The sequence below is a fragment of the Cupressus sempervirens genome, chromosome 5, assembly GCF_028749045.1.
Source record: "Cupressus sempervirens isolate cs-2001-9-10 chromosome 5, ASM2874904v1, whole genome shotgun sequence".
Classification (NCBI taxonomy): Eukaryota; Viridiplantae; Streptophyta; class Pinopsida; order Cupressales; family Cupressaceae; genus Cupressus; species Cupressus sempervirens.
Window position 1 is genome coordinate 308371334 of NC_143122.1, and position 15153 is coordinate 308386486.

The following is a 15153-nucleotide window of genomic DNA, read 5'->3' on the forward strand; positions in this document are numbered from 1 at the left end:
TGAGGAAGCAAATAGAAATGGTAATACATGCATGACAAAAAATAAATATGAAGAAGATTAAATCATATTAGTTTTTTTCAATTTATATATTGTTCAAATCATTTTTGATAGCATCAATTTGATTTGCAAATATATTCATTTCTAAATATATGTACTCATAAATCTGTGTTATTTATGAAAGATCTTAAAAATCTATTATTTTTATTATCAAATATATTGGAAATGATTCATATTTTTTTCAATAAATATTAAAAATAATAAAGATAGTTAATTTATATACACATTTTGATTTTAAAATTAAAAAATTAAATTAACTTAAATTAAAACTTGAAATGCATAAAGTAAATAGAATACAAAATTTTAAAAGATAAAAAAAGATTGCATTTGTATCTAGATTTTATATTTAGAACTGTCGATTAAGAAAAAAATATTGAAAGATTGTTTTCATATCCATTACAATTTGAAATTATATGCATCCAAAAATATAAAATAGAATACAAATATTTATATTGTTAAAAAATATATAAAGTTCGCATTAGGTCTAGATTTTTAGTTTTTTGGTTTTAAATTTAAGTTGATTCATTTTAGAAAATTGAAAATATAATTTAATATAATTCTAATTTTTTAAATAATATATAAGGAAGAAGAAAAATTAAAAAATATATATCTAGCACATATATATTTATATTTTTTGGATTTATTAATTATTAAGATAAAAATAAAATGTATGAAAAAATGTAGTTTACATATCTTCAATAGATATAGACATATTTCCTTTGTATGTAGATTTTAGTTTTAAATTTGTAGTTTAATGTTATCATTTAATTTTTTATACAAAAATAATTTCAAATTTAGAAAAGTTTGTTATATACATAGATTACTTTCTATATTTTTTATAAATTCTAATACAAATGTTGTTTAGAGTATAAATATAAAATAATTGTTTTCTTATCAATATGCATGCAAAAGCATAAAATAAAGTAGAAATGTTTTTAAAAATAAATAAATATAGAAAGGTAACATTTAAGTATAGATTTCAATTTTTTAGTTTTTAATTTATGTTGATTCATTTTGAGAAATAGATATAGAACTTTGTTTAGTTTTAAAATTTGAAATGATTTACAAACTAGAACAAAAATTAAAATATATGTTATACAAATTTATTTCTATTTTAAAATAAAATCATTTCTATTTTTTAATTTAGTAAGTATTAAGATAAAAATGAAATGCATGCAATTAAATATTGTTTACATACCTTTAATAAATAGAGAGATTTTATTTGTATCTAGGTTTTAGTTGTAAAATTATAGTTTAATTTTATAATTTGAAATATTTTACATTAAAAGGATTTGAAATTTAGAAATGTTTGTCATATATGTAAATTAATTTCTATTTATTTTTAATTTTCATAATTTTCACAATTATTTATTTATTTAAAATAAATTATTTTATTTTAATTTCAACATAATACATAATATAAGCATTTATTTACCTATATTATAATAATGTATTCTAAGATCATCATATTCTCACAACTTATAGACCTATCCATTATGTAAATCCTAGCAATAACCATAATCTCAATCCTAACTATAATCATAATCCCAATTTTAACAAAAATCGTTTTCCCAAACCCTTAACCCTAGGCTAAACCTTAATCCAAACTTTAACCATAATGTAACTACAATGTGACCTTAACTATGGCTTAAACCTTAAACATAATCTTAATCCTAACTTAATTCAATATTGTCTATGGATTGAAAATTGTATTCACCTGCTAAAAATATAAATCCATCTATCTTAATAAATTAACCATTAACCTAAAATTAAGCTTTATTAAATCATACTTAGAAATTGAACCCTTACTCTAGAAATAATGAGTTTTCAATATTGTCCAAAATCTTCTGCAATAAATTAAGCTTTTAACCTAACTTGAATACTTACACATAAACAAGTTAACCCTAATCTTACACTATGTAATTGATTTTAAGAAATGTTAGTGTACTATTGTATTAATCCTAAGTGATATTAAAAATTTAAGATATATTTAAATCATAATCCTAAATCTAATCTTGGCCAACTTGAAACATGTAACCTCAAACTTAACTCTAACCCTAATTAAATATTAAGTTAAATTGTAAACCTAATCTAATTATAATTCTAAATTTAACCGTAATAGTTCTTTGTTTCCTTTCATTCAATTACGCAAATCATTCCTATCGCTAATCATTGCACGTACATAAATGCGCAACTGCTAGTTAATTTCATCTTTCAAATCTAATTGAAGTTTTAATTCAATTAAATTTTCTAAAATCTAAAAAATTAATTTTATGAGAAATTGAAATTTAAAAATTAGAAAATCTTCATAAACTGAAAAATCTATTTTTTCTAAAAATACAAAATTAAAAATTTAGAAATGTTTGTCATATATGTAAATTAATTTCTATTTCTTTTTTATTTTCATAATTTTCACAATTATTTATTTATTTAAAAAAATTATTTTATTTTAATTCCAACATAATACATAATATAAGCATTTATTTACCTATATTATAATAATGTATTCTAAGATCATCATATTCTCACAACTTATAGAGCTATCCATTATGTAAATCCTAGCAATAACCATAATCTCAATCCTAACTATAATAATAATCCCAATTTTAAAAATCATTTTCCCAAACCCTTAACTCTAGGCTAAACCTTAATCAAAACTTTAACCATAATGTAACTACAATGTGACAAGTTTATATATTGGTTTGAATTGCTTGACAAGTTTATCATAATAATAAGTACATAATGAGTAGTTACAAAATGTATGCATATAGATTATAACAAGTTTATATATTCGTTTGAATTGTTTGACAAGTTTCATATAGTAATAAATGCATAGTGAGCAATTACAAAATGCATGCATATTGATTATAGAGAAGTTGAGGAAGCAAATAGAAATGGTAATACATGCATGACAAAAAATAAATATGAACAAGATTAAATCATATTAGTTTTCTTTCAATTTATATATTATTCAAATCATTTCTAATAGCCTCAATTTGATTTGCAAATATATCCATTTCTAAATATATGTACTCATAAATTTGTGTTATTTATTAAAGATCTTAAAAATCTCTTGTTTTTATTATCAAATATATTGGCAATGATTCATATTTTTTTCAATAAATCTTAAAAATAATAAAGATAGTTAATTTATATACACATTTTGATTTTAAAATTAAAAAATTAAATTATCTTAAATTAAAACTTGAAATGCATAAAGTAAATAGAATAAAAAATTTTAAAAGATAAAAAAAGATTGCATTTGTATCTAGATTTTATATTTACAACTGTTGATCAAGAACAAATATTGAAAGTCAATTACAATTTGAAATTATATGCATGCAAAAATATAAAATAGAATACAAATATTTATATTGTTAAAAAATATATAAAGTTCACATTAAGTCTAGATTTTTTAGTTTTTTGGTTTTAAATTTAAGTTGGTTCATTTTAGAAAATTGAAAATATAATTTAATATAATTCTAATTTTTTAAATAATATATAAGGAAGAAGAAAAATTAAAATATATATATCTAGCACATATATATTTATATTTTTTGGATTTAGTAATTATTAAGATAAAAATAAAATGTATGAAAAAATGTAGTTTACATATCTTCAATAGATATAGACATATTTCCTTTTTAAGTAGATTTTAGTTTGAAATTTGTAGTTTAATGTTATCATTTGATTTTTTACAAAAAAATAATTTCAAATTTAGAAAAGTTTTTTGTATACATATATTACTTTCTATATTGTGATGTGAATATCAGGATTTAACTGTGTGATTTTTGAGTCAAACTTGATGACCCATGTTTCATGAGTAGTGATTCAACATGAATCCATCTCTCACCTAGATCCAATGAGTGTTAAGTGTACCATTTATTCTCATGAGAGATGGATTCATGTTGAATCACTACTCATGAAACATGGGTCATCAAGTTTGACTCAAAAATCACACAGTTAAATCCTGATATTCACATCACAATTTGACTAGCTGTGGAAATCATCTCCTACTTATCAACTTTCTATATTTTTTATAAATTCTAATACAAATGTTGTTTAGAGTATAAATATAAAATAATTTTTTTCTTATCAATATGCATGCAAAAACATAAAATAAAGTAGAAATGTTTTTAAAAATAAATAAATATAGAAAGGTAAGATTTAAGTATAGATTTCAATTTTTTAGTTTTTAATTTATGTTGATTCATTTTGAGAAATAGATATAGAACTTTGTTTAGTTTTAAAATTTGAAATGATTTACAAACTAGAAGAAAAATTAGAATATATGTTATACAAATTTATTTCTATTTTAAAATAAAATCATTTCTATTTCTTAATTTAGTAAGTAGTAAGATAAAAATTAAATGCATGCAATTAAATATTGTTTACATACCTTTAATAAATAGAGAGATTTTATTTGTATCTAGGTTTTAGTTGTAAAATTATAGTTTAATTTTATAATTTGAAATTTTTTACATTAAAAGGATTTGAAATTTAGAAATGTTTGTCATATATGTAAATTAATTTCTATTTCTTTTTTATTTTCATAATTTTCAAAATCATTTATTTATTTAAAATAAATTATTTTATTTTAATTTCAACATAATACATTATATAAGCATTTATTTACCTATATTATAATAATGTATTCTAAGATCATCATATTCTCACAACTTATAGACCTATCCATTATGTAAATCGTAGCAATAACCATAATCTCAATCCTAACTATAATCATAATCCCAATTTTAACAATAATCATTTTCCCAAACCCTTAACCCTAGGCTAAACCTTAATCCAAACTTTAACCATAATGTAACTACAATGTGACCTTAACTATGGCTTAAACCTTAAACATAATCTTAATCCTAACTTAATTCAATATTGTCTATGGATTGAAAATTGTATTCACCTGCTAAAAATATAAATCCATCTATCTTAATAAATTAACCATTAACCTAAAATTAAGCTTTATTAAATCATACTTAGAAATTGAACCCTTACTCTAGATATAATGAGTTTTCAATATTGTCCAAAATCTTCTCCAATAAATTAAGCTTTTAACCTAACTTGAATACTTACACATAAACAAGTTAACCCTAATCTTACACTATGTAATTGATTTTAAGAAATGTTAGTGTACTATTGCATTAATCCTAAGTGATATTAAAAATTTAAGATATATTTAAATCATAATCCCAAATCTAATCTTGGCCAACTTGAAACATGTAACCTCAAACTTAACTCTAACCCTAATTAAATATTAAGTTAAATTGTAAACCTAATCTAGTTATAATTATAAATTTAACCATAATAGTTCTTTGTTTCCTTTCATTCAATTACACAAATCATTCCTATCGCTAATCCTTGCACGTACATAAATGCACAACTGCTAGTTAATTTCATCTTTCAAATCTAATTGAAGTTTTAATTCAATTAAATCTTCTAAAATCTGAAAAATCAATTTTATGAGAAATTGAAATTTAAAAATTAGAAAATCTTCATAAACTGAAAAATCTATTTTTTCTAAAAATACAAAATCAGATATGATTCTAAAGTATCAATTTTCAATTTTTGGAAACTTTATCTCTCCAAAATTGAAAATATCTCAAATTTTATCCTTTGTATTTTTCAATTTAAAATTGGAAACTTTCCATTTTTTCCTCCAGTCTCTTTCATCATTGTCCATTCATCATAATTTTCCCAAATTGATCTCAACCATTTATGGATTTTCAAAAAATCTATATAAACAATTCTCATATATCTTAATTTCATAACTGACTTTCAGATCGAACCTATGTCATTTTGCTATCATTTGAAATCCTATCTTTTTATCATATTTCTTGGAGCTCAGAGTCTAAGTGCTACCAAAATCACAGCTGTGTGAACACTTCATATGACCAAAGAGAAGTAACAAAATCTTGGAGTATTTGATTGGTTTGCATATTTTATTATGTGATTCCAATTATTTAATGCTTCTTATTTTGTTGAACATTCATAGGCTCATGTTTGGTATCTTATGTGATTTCATTATTAGATCATTTGGTGCTACTAATCCTCATTTATTGAGTGTGTAGATTTAAGCCTATACACTAACTAGTTTTTTTATAGAGGTCTAAATAAAGAGGGGATTGGGGAAGTTATGTTTGAACTAAAGTACAAATCATTTTTATGAAAACCTGAGCCTCCTACTGACACCGAGTTAATCGATATTTCCCCCAACACACTAAAATAGCCCAGTCACTACAATATCAATATATTGTCACTTCCATTATAGTTATAGTCTTAAAGTTTGTCAATATACCAATATCATAACTAAATTTTGAATAGCTAATCTATAGCTAGACTAGTGAGTATCACCATTTTCCACCTGATTGTTGTACCCATGTAAACATTTTGGTCATGTTCATATGGCTTGCAACTTCCTCCCAAGTTGTTTTTGTCTGCATGATTAGTTTGATTTTATATGATTAGTCTCATGTTTTCATTGTATTTTATCTCTTGATCAGTCCATGGGCCTTTTAATGACTTGGTCAAAAATCCACCAATTATTTTGGTTCATGCAAGTTTTATTTATTCTATTCAACTTTCGTTCCATACTAGAATGGGCCACTTGTCAGATTTCATGATCTTTTTGAGATACCCTAGTAGGTGAACTATAGCTACTTCTGAAATTTGACAAGTACCCATTTTCTATAGAGGGATCTTATATAAGATTTTAGTCTTTAATCTTTAATCTGCTCATGGTAACTTGCTTTTGAGTTCTTTTGTCTGCCTACATTTGAGATTGGATTTGCTGCTTATCCAAACATCCCATCCATAAAGCTCCATTGACATGACAAGTAACCCATGCTCTTGGATACCTGCATGTGTTTTGAAGAGTATATAGTGTTTTCCAACCTCCTTTATCTCTCTTCATCCTCTATGATTCCCAACTAAGATTTTATTATTTAAGATTAGTCCTATGCATAGGTATCCTTATTATGTCATGATCTCCGTGGAGCTCCACATAAGTGTGAAAGTTTGTATGTTACCACATTATGTTCCTTTTTAAGTGAAAAGATCAACATCTTGGTCTGTTGATGTTTAGTTACATCCATGTTTCTTTGGAAAATAGATGTGTTCCTTTCAAATGGTCGAGCTTAAGCAACACACTAAGCTTTGACTGCTTAGGTGGTTGTGGGCTCGTTTCTTCCCCTTGCTTCATTTCAATTTATAAAATAATTGTCATTAACGTTTGAGTTTGTACAATTTTTTGTTCCAACCTGTTCAATTGCATAGAAAAAAGTGAATGACAATATATTGTCATCTAACTTGCCACTGAGATATTTTCAAACATTTCCTACTTAATGCAGCGAATACAAGCCATGGGTGTCCTAACAATTCAGTCACATCAACAGTTTCGCTGGATGCCTTGTGGTCTCATGAAAGGGTGTAGTTACAGGTTGCAGGTCATGGTTTTGGTCTTTGCATGGAGTAGCATTTATCACCTTTTTAAATATGTTTTATCATGTTTTATTCATATTTGACTAATCTAGAAATTTGTTTCTATTACAGAGTAAGTATTATATTATATTTAATTAGGAAAATGATCTAAGGTAAGGCAAGTGGAGAGATAGAGGGGTACTGAGAAATGTTGTTGGTAAGAGAGACAATATTAATTAATAACATTCAAACCAGATTACTGATCCAAGTCATAATCTAAGATTGAGGATGAAAAAATGTCAGTATATGAGTTGTTATTCTTAGAAGAAGTAGAGCCAAGGCTTTTATTCTCTAATTAGTTAGAGCCACAAAAATTTAATAAGTGCTTGCAAAGTGTGACAATAGGAGGGAAACAATGCAAGAGAAAATGCACCCTCTAGTGGCAAATAACACTTGTGATTTCCTTTCAATTCTCCTAAAGCACTGAACTTCTAAAAATCAATAGACATTTTGATTGACATAAGAAGACAGGTAAGAAAAGATACAAAACCAAATTGATTGCAGAAGGCATTGATCAGTACATGGAAATTGACTAGGGTTCATAATTTTAAAATTAAAAATTTTGATGTTGAAAGAAGATTTCTTCCAATTAAAAGGAGAGAGTTGCACGGGGAAGTAGACGTCGTACCATAAGATTTGCTAATTGAGCCTCATGTTAGAAGAAAGGACTTCTCAATTTTCAATTTACAGTGGCTGGTTTTGGGTTGAGGCTAGAAAATCCCCTACCAATTTAAGTGTTGTTTGTAAAAATGATTTTATTTGAACACACCTAGTAGATTTTGGGTAAGATGTAAGTCTCTAGAATAAAATGATACAAAATATCCAGATTGATGGAGGCTTCTTAGTCCCAGAAAAAATACTTTTAGCCCCTAACAAAAAATATAACAATCAATAAGAATGATAAAATTAGTAAACATAAATATATTTTAAAAATAAATCATTTTCAATTTTGAACTATTAAGATATTTCTTTTTTTTTAAATTAATTGTATGCCCGTACATTAATTTGCAAGGACTAATAACAATGTACAAAGCTTTCTAGAATAACAAAAAGATTAGCTCACCAACATTGAAATATATATATATATATTCCACTAATTGTCAAAATAATTTAAAAATGTTAATACAAAATTATAGTATACTATAAAATTAAAAAGTCAAATGTTTTATTTATTGAAATAAAATAATAGTATATTAATTGTAAATGAATATATATACAAGTCCCTTATTCATTTAAATTATCAAAAGTAAAACAATATTATTAAATTTAGTTACATGATAATAAATTTAAAAACTATGTACCAATCAAAAAATTAAAAATTAAAAACTATCAAACATAAATATAGTTCAAATTGATTTTAATAATATGTTAAACTTTTTATAAAAGTGGTTCCTACTTTTAGAAGGATTTTGACTTCTGTCATACATAGAGTCCCACATCAGAACATTTTTGCCAAAGGGCATGATAGAAATTTTGCATGGAGTATTGATTTTTGTCCTCACTATGGATCTTCTTGTTCTCTTGTATCTTGATGATGGATCATGTAGTATGATCCAAAACATTGATGGTTAAAAAATTCTACACAATCAAATCCAGAAATTACGTACTTATACTTATGAATCATGTACTATGATCCAAAACATTAATGATGAAAAAACTCTACACAATTAAATCTAGAAATTACGTACTTATACTGATTCTGTTTGTTCTCCACCATCTCCCAGATGTATGTTAAGGCTTAAGAAGTTATAAATTCCTTTCCATTTGCCAGACCCAAGAAAATGTAATATGCTGATCACTCGTGTGTCTGTGGTAGCTAGGGAGTAAAACCCTTAATAATTTTAAAATTAAAATATATGACATAAATACAATATTGACGGTAGTGCTAAGCACTCTATGCTCCTGCCATAAGTTTAAAGTGCATAGATAGAAATCCAACCCCAATGACACAAATGGTCTTAATTTCTAACTCCGCTTCTAAAACTAGAAAGAAAATTACTCAACACATGGTCCATAGTCATTGTTCAAAATATAAATGATTGCCGGAGCAAAGTTATGTGTCCAGAAGCTCTAAACTAAATGTTGGTTCTGCAATTATCACATTAATCGACTCACGGAAACGAGACCACTCTTTTTTCAATTTCTCGTCGCAAATCACATCTGACAAAGATGTAAGGCCATTAACCATTCTAGGAATTTTCTTGATTTCTTTGCAGTCACCCATGTTGAGAATTTTGAGTCTCTCCAACTTATTGAAGTCACGTGGAAGAGCCTCCAAGCCTTGACAAGGAAATATAAATTTCCAAGTTCATAAATTGAGGCTGGCAGTTCTTTGAGATTCAGACAAGCAACTAAGCTCAACACTTGAAGAGATCCTACAAGCTTCCCTAGATTCTCAGGAATCTTGCGAAGTTGATGGCAATTTTTTATAGACAGTGTTTTCAGTGAAGTGAAATTGCAAATACCAACAGGAAATTCCTCAATATCCTCATAGCAGTCAATATTTATCTCTTCAAGTTTAAGCAGCTTTGAGCACACTTCAATGTCAATTCGTCCCTTATCAGTGTTGTAGAGACTCAGTGAGAGCTTCCTGAGATTTTCTAAATATTGAAAATAATCTAGATCAGGGACAATCAATTTTTCAAGCCGAAGGCTCTTCAGTTGAACCAATGAACTAAAGGTTGACATGCCGTCAATTTTAGCCCTACAGGATTTTTGGTTGATTATGATAAGAATTTTCAACCGAGACATTTCGTGCACAAATGGTGGAAGGAAATATTCATTTCCATCAAATATCAATACAAGAGCATGGGCCTCCGAAAACTCGAACTTAGGCCATTTATTCTCTTTCATTGGACCTGCAAAAGTATTCAAAACCTTTTAAAGAAGGAATATATATATTTTGATGGGCCTCACTCATTTGCTTGAAGCCTGATACTTGTGAATATCAATAAACCAATTTAAAGCAATCAACCTGTGCGAATGGCAATAATCTCAGCGGCTTTTATATCTCCATGTGAGGGATCTTCCCAGCAAGAGAATGGAGATAATCTCAACCTTTTGCATATCTTGTCATTTTGGTTGTTGTCTGCAGATTCCACACAATAAATAGCCAAACGCTGCAAAATATCATGTTAAACTGAATATATCTCACAATTGCTGGGAAAGCAAGAGTTAAGATGCATTCAATCTTTAGTGAGACATCTTTTTCAAGTTCTCAAAAGGAAGTAGCAACATCTCAATAATTAAAAATTTTGAGTTGAAGTAAAACGATTACATGTCCAAACTCCATTTAGATCATGCTGGAAGAAATGGGAGATTTACTCTTTCGGCTTGATGGTCACTATCTATATCTTTCTGCTACATATTTCAACGCAATTTTAAGAAAAGAATCTAAAAGAAGACTCTAACCTTGAATTATGATTTAGCTATACCAAATTCAAGAGCATGAACAGGGATTTTTTTAACTTCAGGAAACAATATCAGGTCCAAAAAGCATTTTTTTGTATCATTGTTCAGATCTTCTATGCTCAGTGCTAGGCGCTTGAGAACATCCTCTTCATAAGATCTAATATTGATTCGTCTTCCTTGTGAAAGCTGCCTTTAGGCGTATTCCCAATATGCATTTTCACTGTATTTATGTAAATAACGTCCAATCACCTCCAAAACAAGAGGTAATCCTAGACATTCTTTTGCTACCTGTTAGTACAGACTAGTTAGCCCCAATATAATCTCAAAGGGCGGCCTTCAGATCTACACATATTGAACTAAATGAACCATGCTTCCTAAATTGCAAACACGGAATGGATAGCAGATCTACACAATATCAGCTAGCAAAATATAATGTCATATTATGGCAAATTTAGCAGACTTCAGGTTCACTAAAATCAACAAATGAGACGTAGATAGACATAGGTATACCTCTTTGATTGGTTTCTTGTTGAACCATCCATCTGGAATGCTTTCTTGTCCAAAGGCCTAATAACAAAAGAGGGATAGAGCATCTTCCTCTCCAAGCGAAGACATACAATGAGTGCTATCAAGGTGTATGGATTTGACACTGTCCCTGACTATAACAACAATCTTGCATCCCTCTGCTTCAAACAACAATTCTTCGAGATTAACATTTGGCCCCAGATCATCTAATATGACTAGAATATTTTCTCGCTTAAGCCTGAGTATTTCCTGAAGAGCCTCATGAATGCTCTCACTCTAAGAATCAGGCAACGGTTGATCCCCAGTAATCATTTTCCATATGTTCTCAAGAATCGTCTTGTTATCTGGTAGCTGTGAAACTGTTTGAAAAATTATCTTGTCTCCAAAACGTTATGAGAAGAAGAATGGAGAACATGAGGTCAGGGAAATCAGAAAAGAACGCAAGGGTCATGGAAATCAGAAAAGAACGCAAGGGTCATTTCCAATAGATAGACAAGTATAAGTAAGGTCTCATAAGTAATTAATTAACAAACATAAATAAGTTTATTTGCTAAATTTCTAATTCATTGAGTCTGTATCATATTTGTGTTGTTTTTCTTCTCCTACTAAGGGCAGTTTTTTCTGCGATGTGGTGGCCAATAAATTGCAAGGGTTAAGCACATATGCAGAATCGTAATCACCCCAGCAATATATGAATTCTTTCAACTCTCCCATTACTGCTATCATTAGAATGCATTGGGAAGTAAGTTAGGATCAAGATATTCAAATTTGACTTCTTTATTGAGAGGTTGACGGACAAGTCTAATCACGATTCGGTGATGTTACCAATATACACAAGTGTGAACACAAAGAGCATACTGTAGTAAGTGAGATCAGGTCTTATATTCTAGTCTCCCTATAAGTTCAACGTAGGATTGTAGCCAGGCTAAAAATCCCCACACAACTTTGCCAACCAGACTAGAAGCTCTAAACACACCACTTCCTCATTGGAAACATTTTCTAACTTGTCATTTTGATATCAGAGGACAAGCCCACTTCCCAGTGAAAATAAAAGCTATCCTAAGCATAAGTATTCCGCATATTGGCCACTTGACCTGATAGTAAGGTCTTGATAGATCAGGGGCTCGAATGGATGGATCAAAGATGAGAAGGGGAGGACAGATGTCTTCACAGGAGTGACCAAACAGGATAGCTTAAGAGGAAGAGGAGAGCAGAGCAGAAAAGAGTACAGATTAAGGGGAAGAAGAGAGGACTACACCAAGTAAAGCAAGATGATGAATAAATGCTCTTCATACGCGTAAAGGAGGAGAGGAGGGGGTTATTGAAGGGAAGAGAGGAGATATGAATGGTCGTTAAGCTCTTTAAGAAGAAGGAGAGGAAGAGGATATATTGAGAAGATGCGGGTGAAGATTGAATTAACATAAGCAAGTTGAGGATTCAATTGCCTTTAAGCACTTCAACGAAGACAGAAGAGAAAGAGGGGAAGGGGAGAGGATTTCACATCAAAGGTGGAGGCATGAATTGTGTTCAGAAAATTTGAGGAGGCGAAGACAGATCGAGGGGAAGGAGAAGAGAATCCAAAAACCATAGTAAGGCATGAATCATTTTCAGGTACTGTGAGGAGGAGAGGATGGAAGAGGACTATCCAGCCTTGTCAACAGGAGATGGTTCACACAATGAAGAGCTCATCAATAGCAGATGAGACATAGTTAACAAATACCAATGGAAAAGGATTCCCCTGCTTGACTAACTGAGGAAGATTTCCATGCTAGAGCAGCTCCCTAACTTAAGCATGAGATTATATACTTAAAAAGGAGGTCAAAACATAACGTATACACAGAGATCGCCACAAACTAGAGGTAAATTGTCTCGTCACACCACAGTTAAGGTTGTGGGTATGATTGATGTTTTGAATATAGGCTTATCTGCGTGCAATGGAACACATACAGTTCCTGCATCCGATTGCTAAAGTGATGCACATTTTACCTAGCAGCGAAATAGGTTGCCTAGCACTTGGGCGAATATAGGCCAGCATTAAAATAGCCTGCTCTTCTCAGATCTAATTCCTATCAAAGCCCAGACAATACAAAAACAAGTATTTAACAAAATTCCTTGATTTAGCATGAATTTTTGTGTGGGTGTGTGTAAATGGTTAACTTATGGTTTCAGCATCCCTCCCGAGAGCAACTCCCAAAAAATGCATTTTACGAGATTACTTCATTCAAAGAGTAAATATATGGTCTACTTACATTGGACATCAGAATCCCTACAGAGAGCAGCAACCAAGGTTGTTTTGCCATTGCCCACAATTCCCATCACTCCGATCTTATTGAAATTATCTTCAAATAACCACTTTTTTAAATCCACTACTTGATTCTCCAAACCCACGCTATGTTTGGGTAGTTTTGGAATATATGAGTTTGTAAATGAAGATGAGGGTTGCAAGCATAACAACCCCTCGCTCACCCATTGTCCCAATTTTTGACAGCCTGAGAGAAGGGTATCGACACCCGCATCAACAGGCCTAGACAGAAGCGCTCTAACAACCTCTCCAGTAGCTCCTTGAACAAGCGCGAGAACATAGGCAGAAACCATTTTGTTAGCGTATCGAGGGTGATTAGGGCAGCCACTTATTATCAATGACTCCGAGAGTGAAGTGGAAATGGCAAGATATGAAAACTGAGAGGAAACTTCTTGCAGTGTTGATTCCATGCTGAATTGTACTCATTTAGCGAGCAAGCAAACAAATTGAACGTGGGATGTTGGAAGTAGAGTGGAAATTTCTCGCACATTTTTTCCACGATGAATTGTCTGCATTTAGGGAGTGAGCAAGAAAATTTTCCACATATGGGGCCCTTCTTCCTGCCTTTACCTCTCTTCAGTTTACTGTCTAGGAAAATCCGAAGTCTTTCAAGAAAATTAGAAAAATAAAAGTTTTCAAAATAGTACAAGAGAGGGAGAGTCAGTCAACCATTTTTGTAATTATTAATTAATTAAAAACTAAAAGCTAGAATAGAATCATAATTATAATAATAAATATGACATTTTGAGCACCACAATGGTTTAGTGGGTATAATTATAAACCAATTTAATCCAATGAATTTTTTTTTTTACAAATGACAAACAAAAGAGCCTACTAATAACTTAATAAGGTCGACTGCCATGGCATTCATTTAACCTTTTGTATACCTTAGTCATTAAAGTTAAATTCTATTAGTAGAAAGTCTTTGAAAATCTTTCCCACATATGTAGGATTATAGTTTATAATTTTTCTTCAACATCGAAGAAAAAGTGAATCATTTGAAGTGAATGGTAAAGGGAATGTAATTGAAAGTGATGGGACATATAATTAATGCCAACTCACATTGCAAGAGTGAAGTGGAGGTGGTGGTGAGGATAGTAGATACTTCTCACCATTATGGAAATTAAAATTAAATCGATGTTTAATTTCAGGCATTCAACCTGAAATAAGACTTCCACCATTGATATGTAATCATCAAACGATATATTATTGTTCGGTACAACTCCACTGTGTTGTATTTATTACCCATTTCAATTTTTTAGTTGTTACGTAATACATTTTAATATGTACTTTTTCCAAACAAGGAGGGCCTGTCGAGATAAAGTCTAGTAGGCAAAAAATACCTTGATCAAACATCATCCAGTAAG

At 29.3% G+C, this 15153-nt stretch overlaps 1 pseudogene; it reads right to left on the bottom strand.

Moving 5' to 3' along the window:
- Window positions 1-9601: 9601 nt before the first annotated feature.
- LOC149555836 (putative disease resistance protein At4g33300) lies at window positions 9602-14196 on the bottom strand (annotated as a pseudogene).
- Between the last annotated feature and the right edge of the window lie 957 nt (window positions 14197-15153).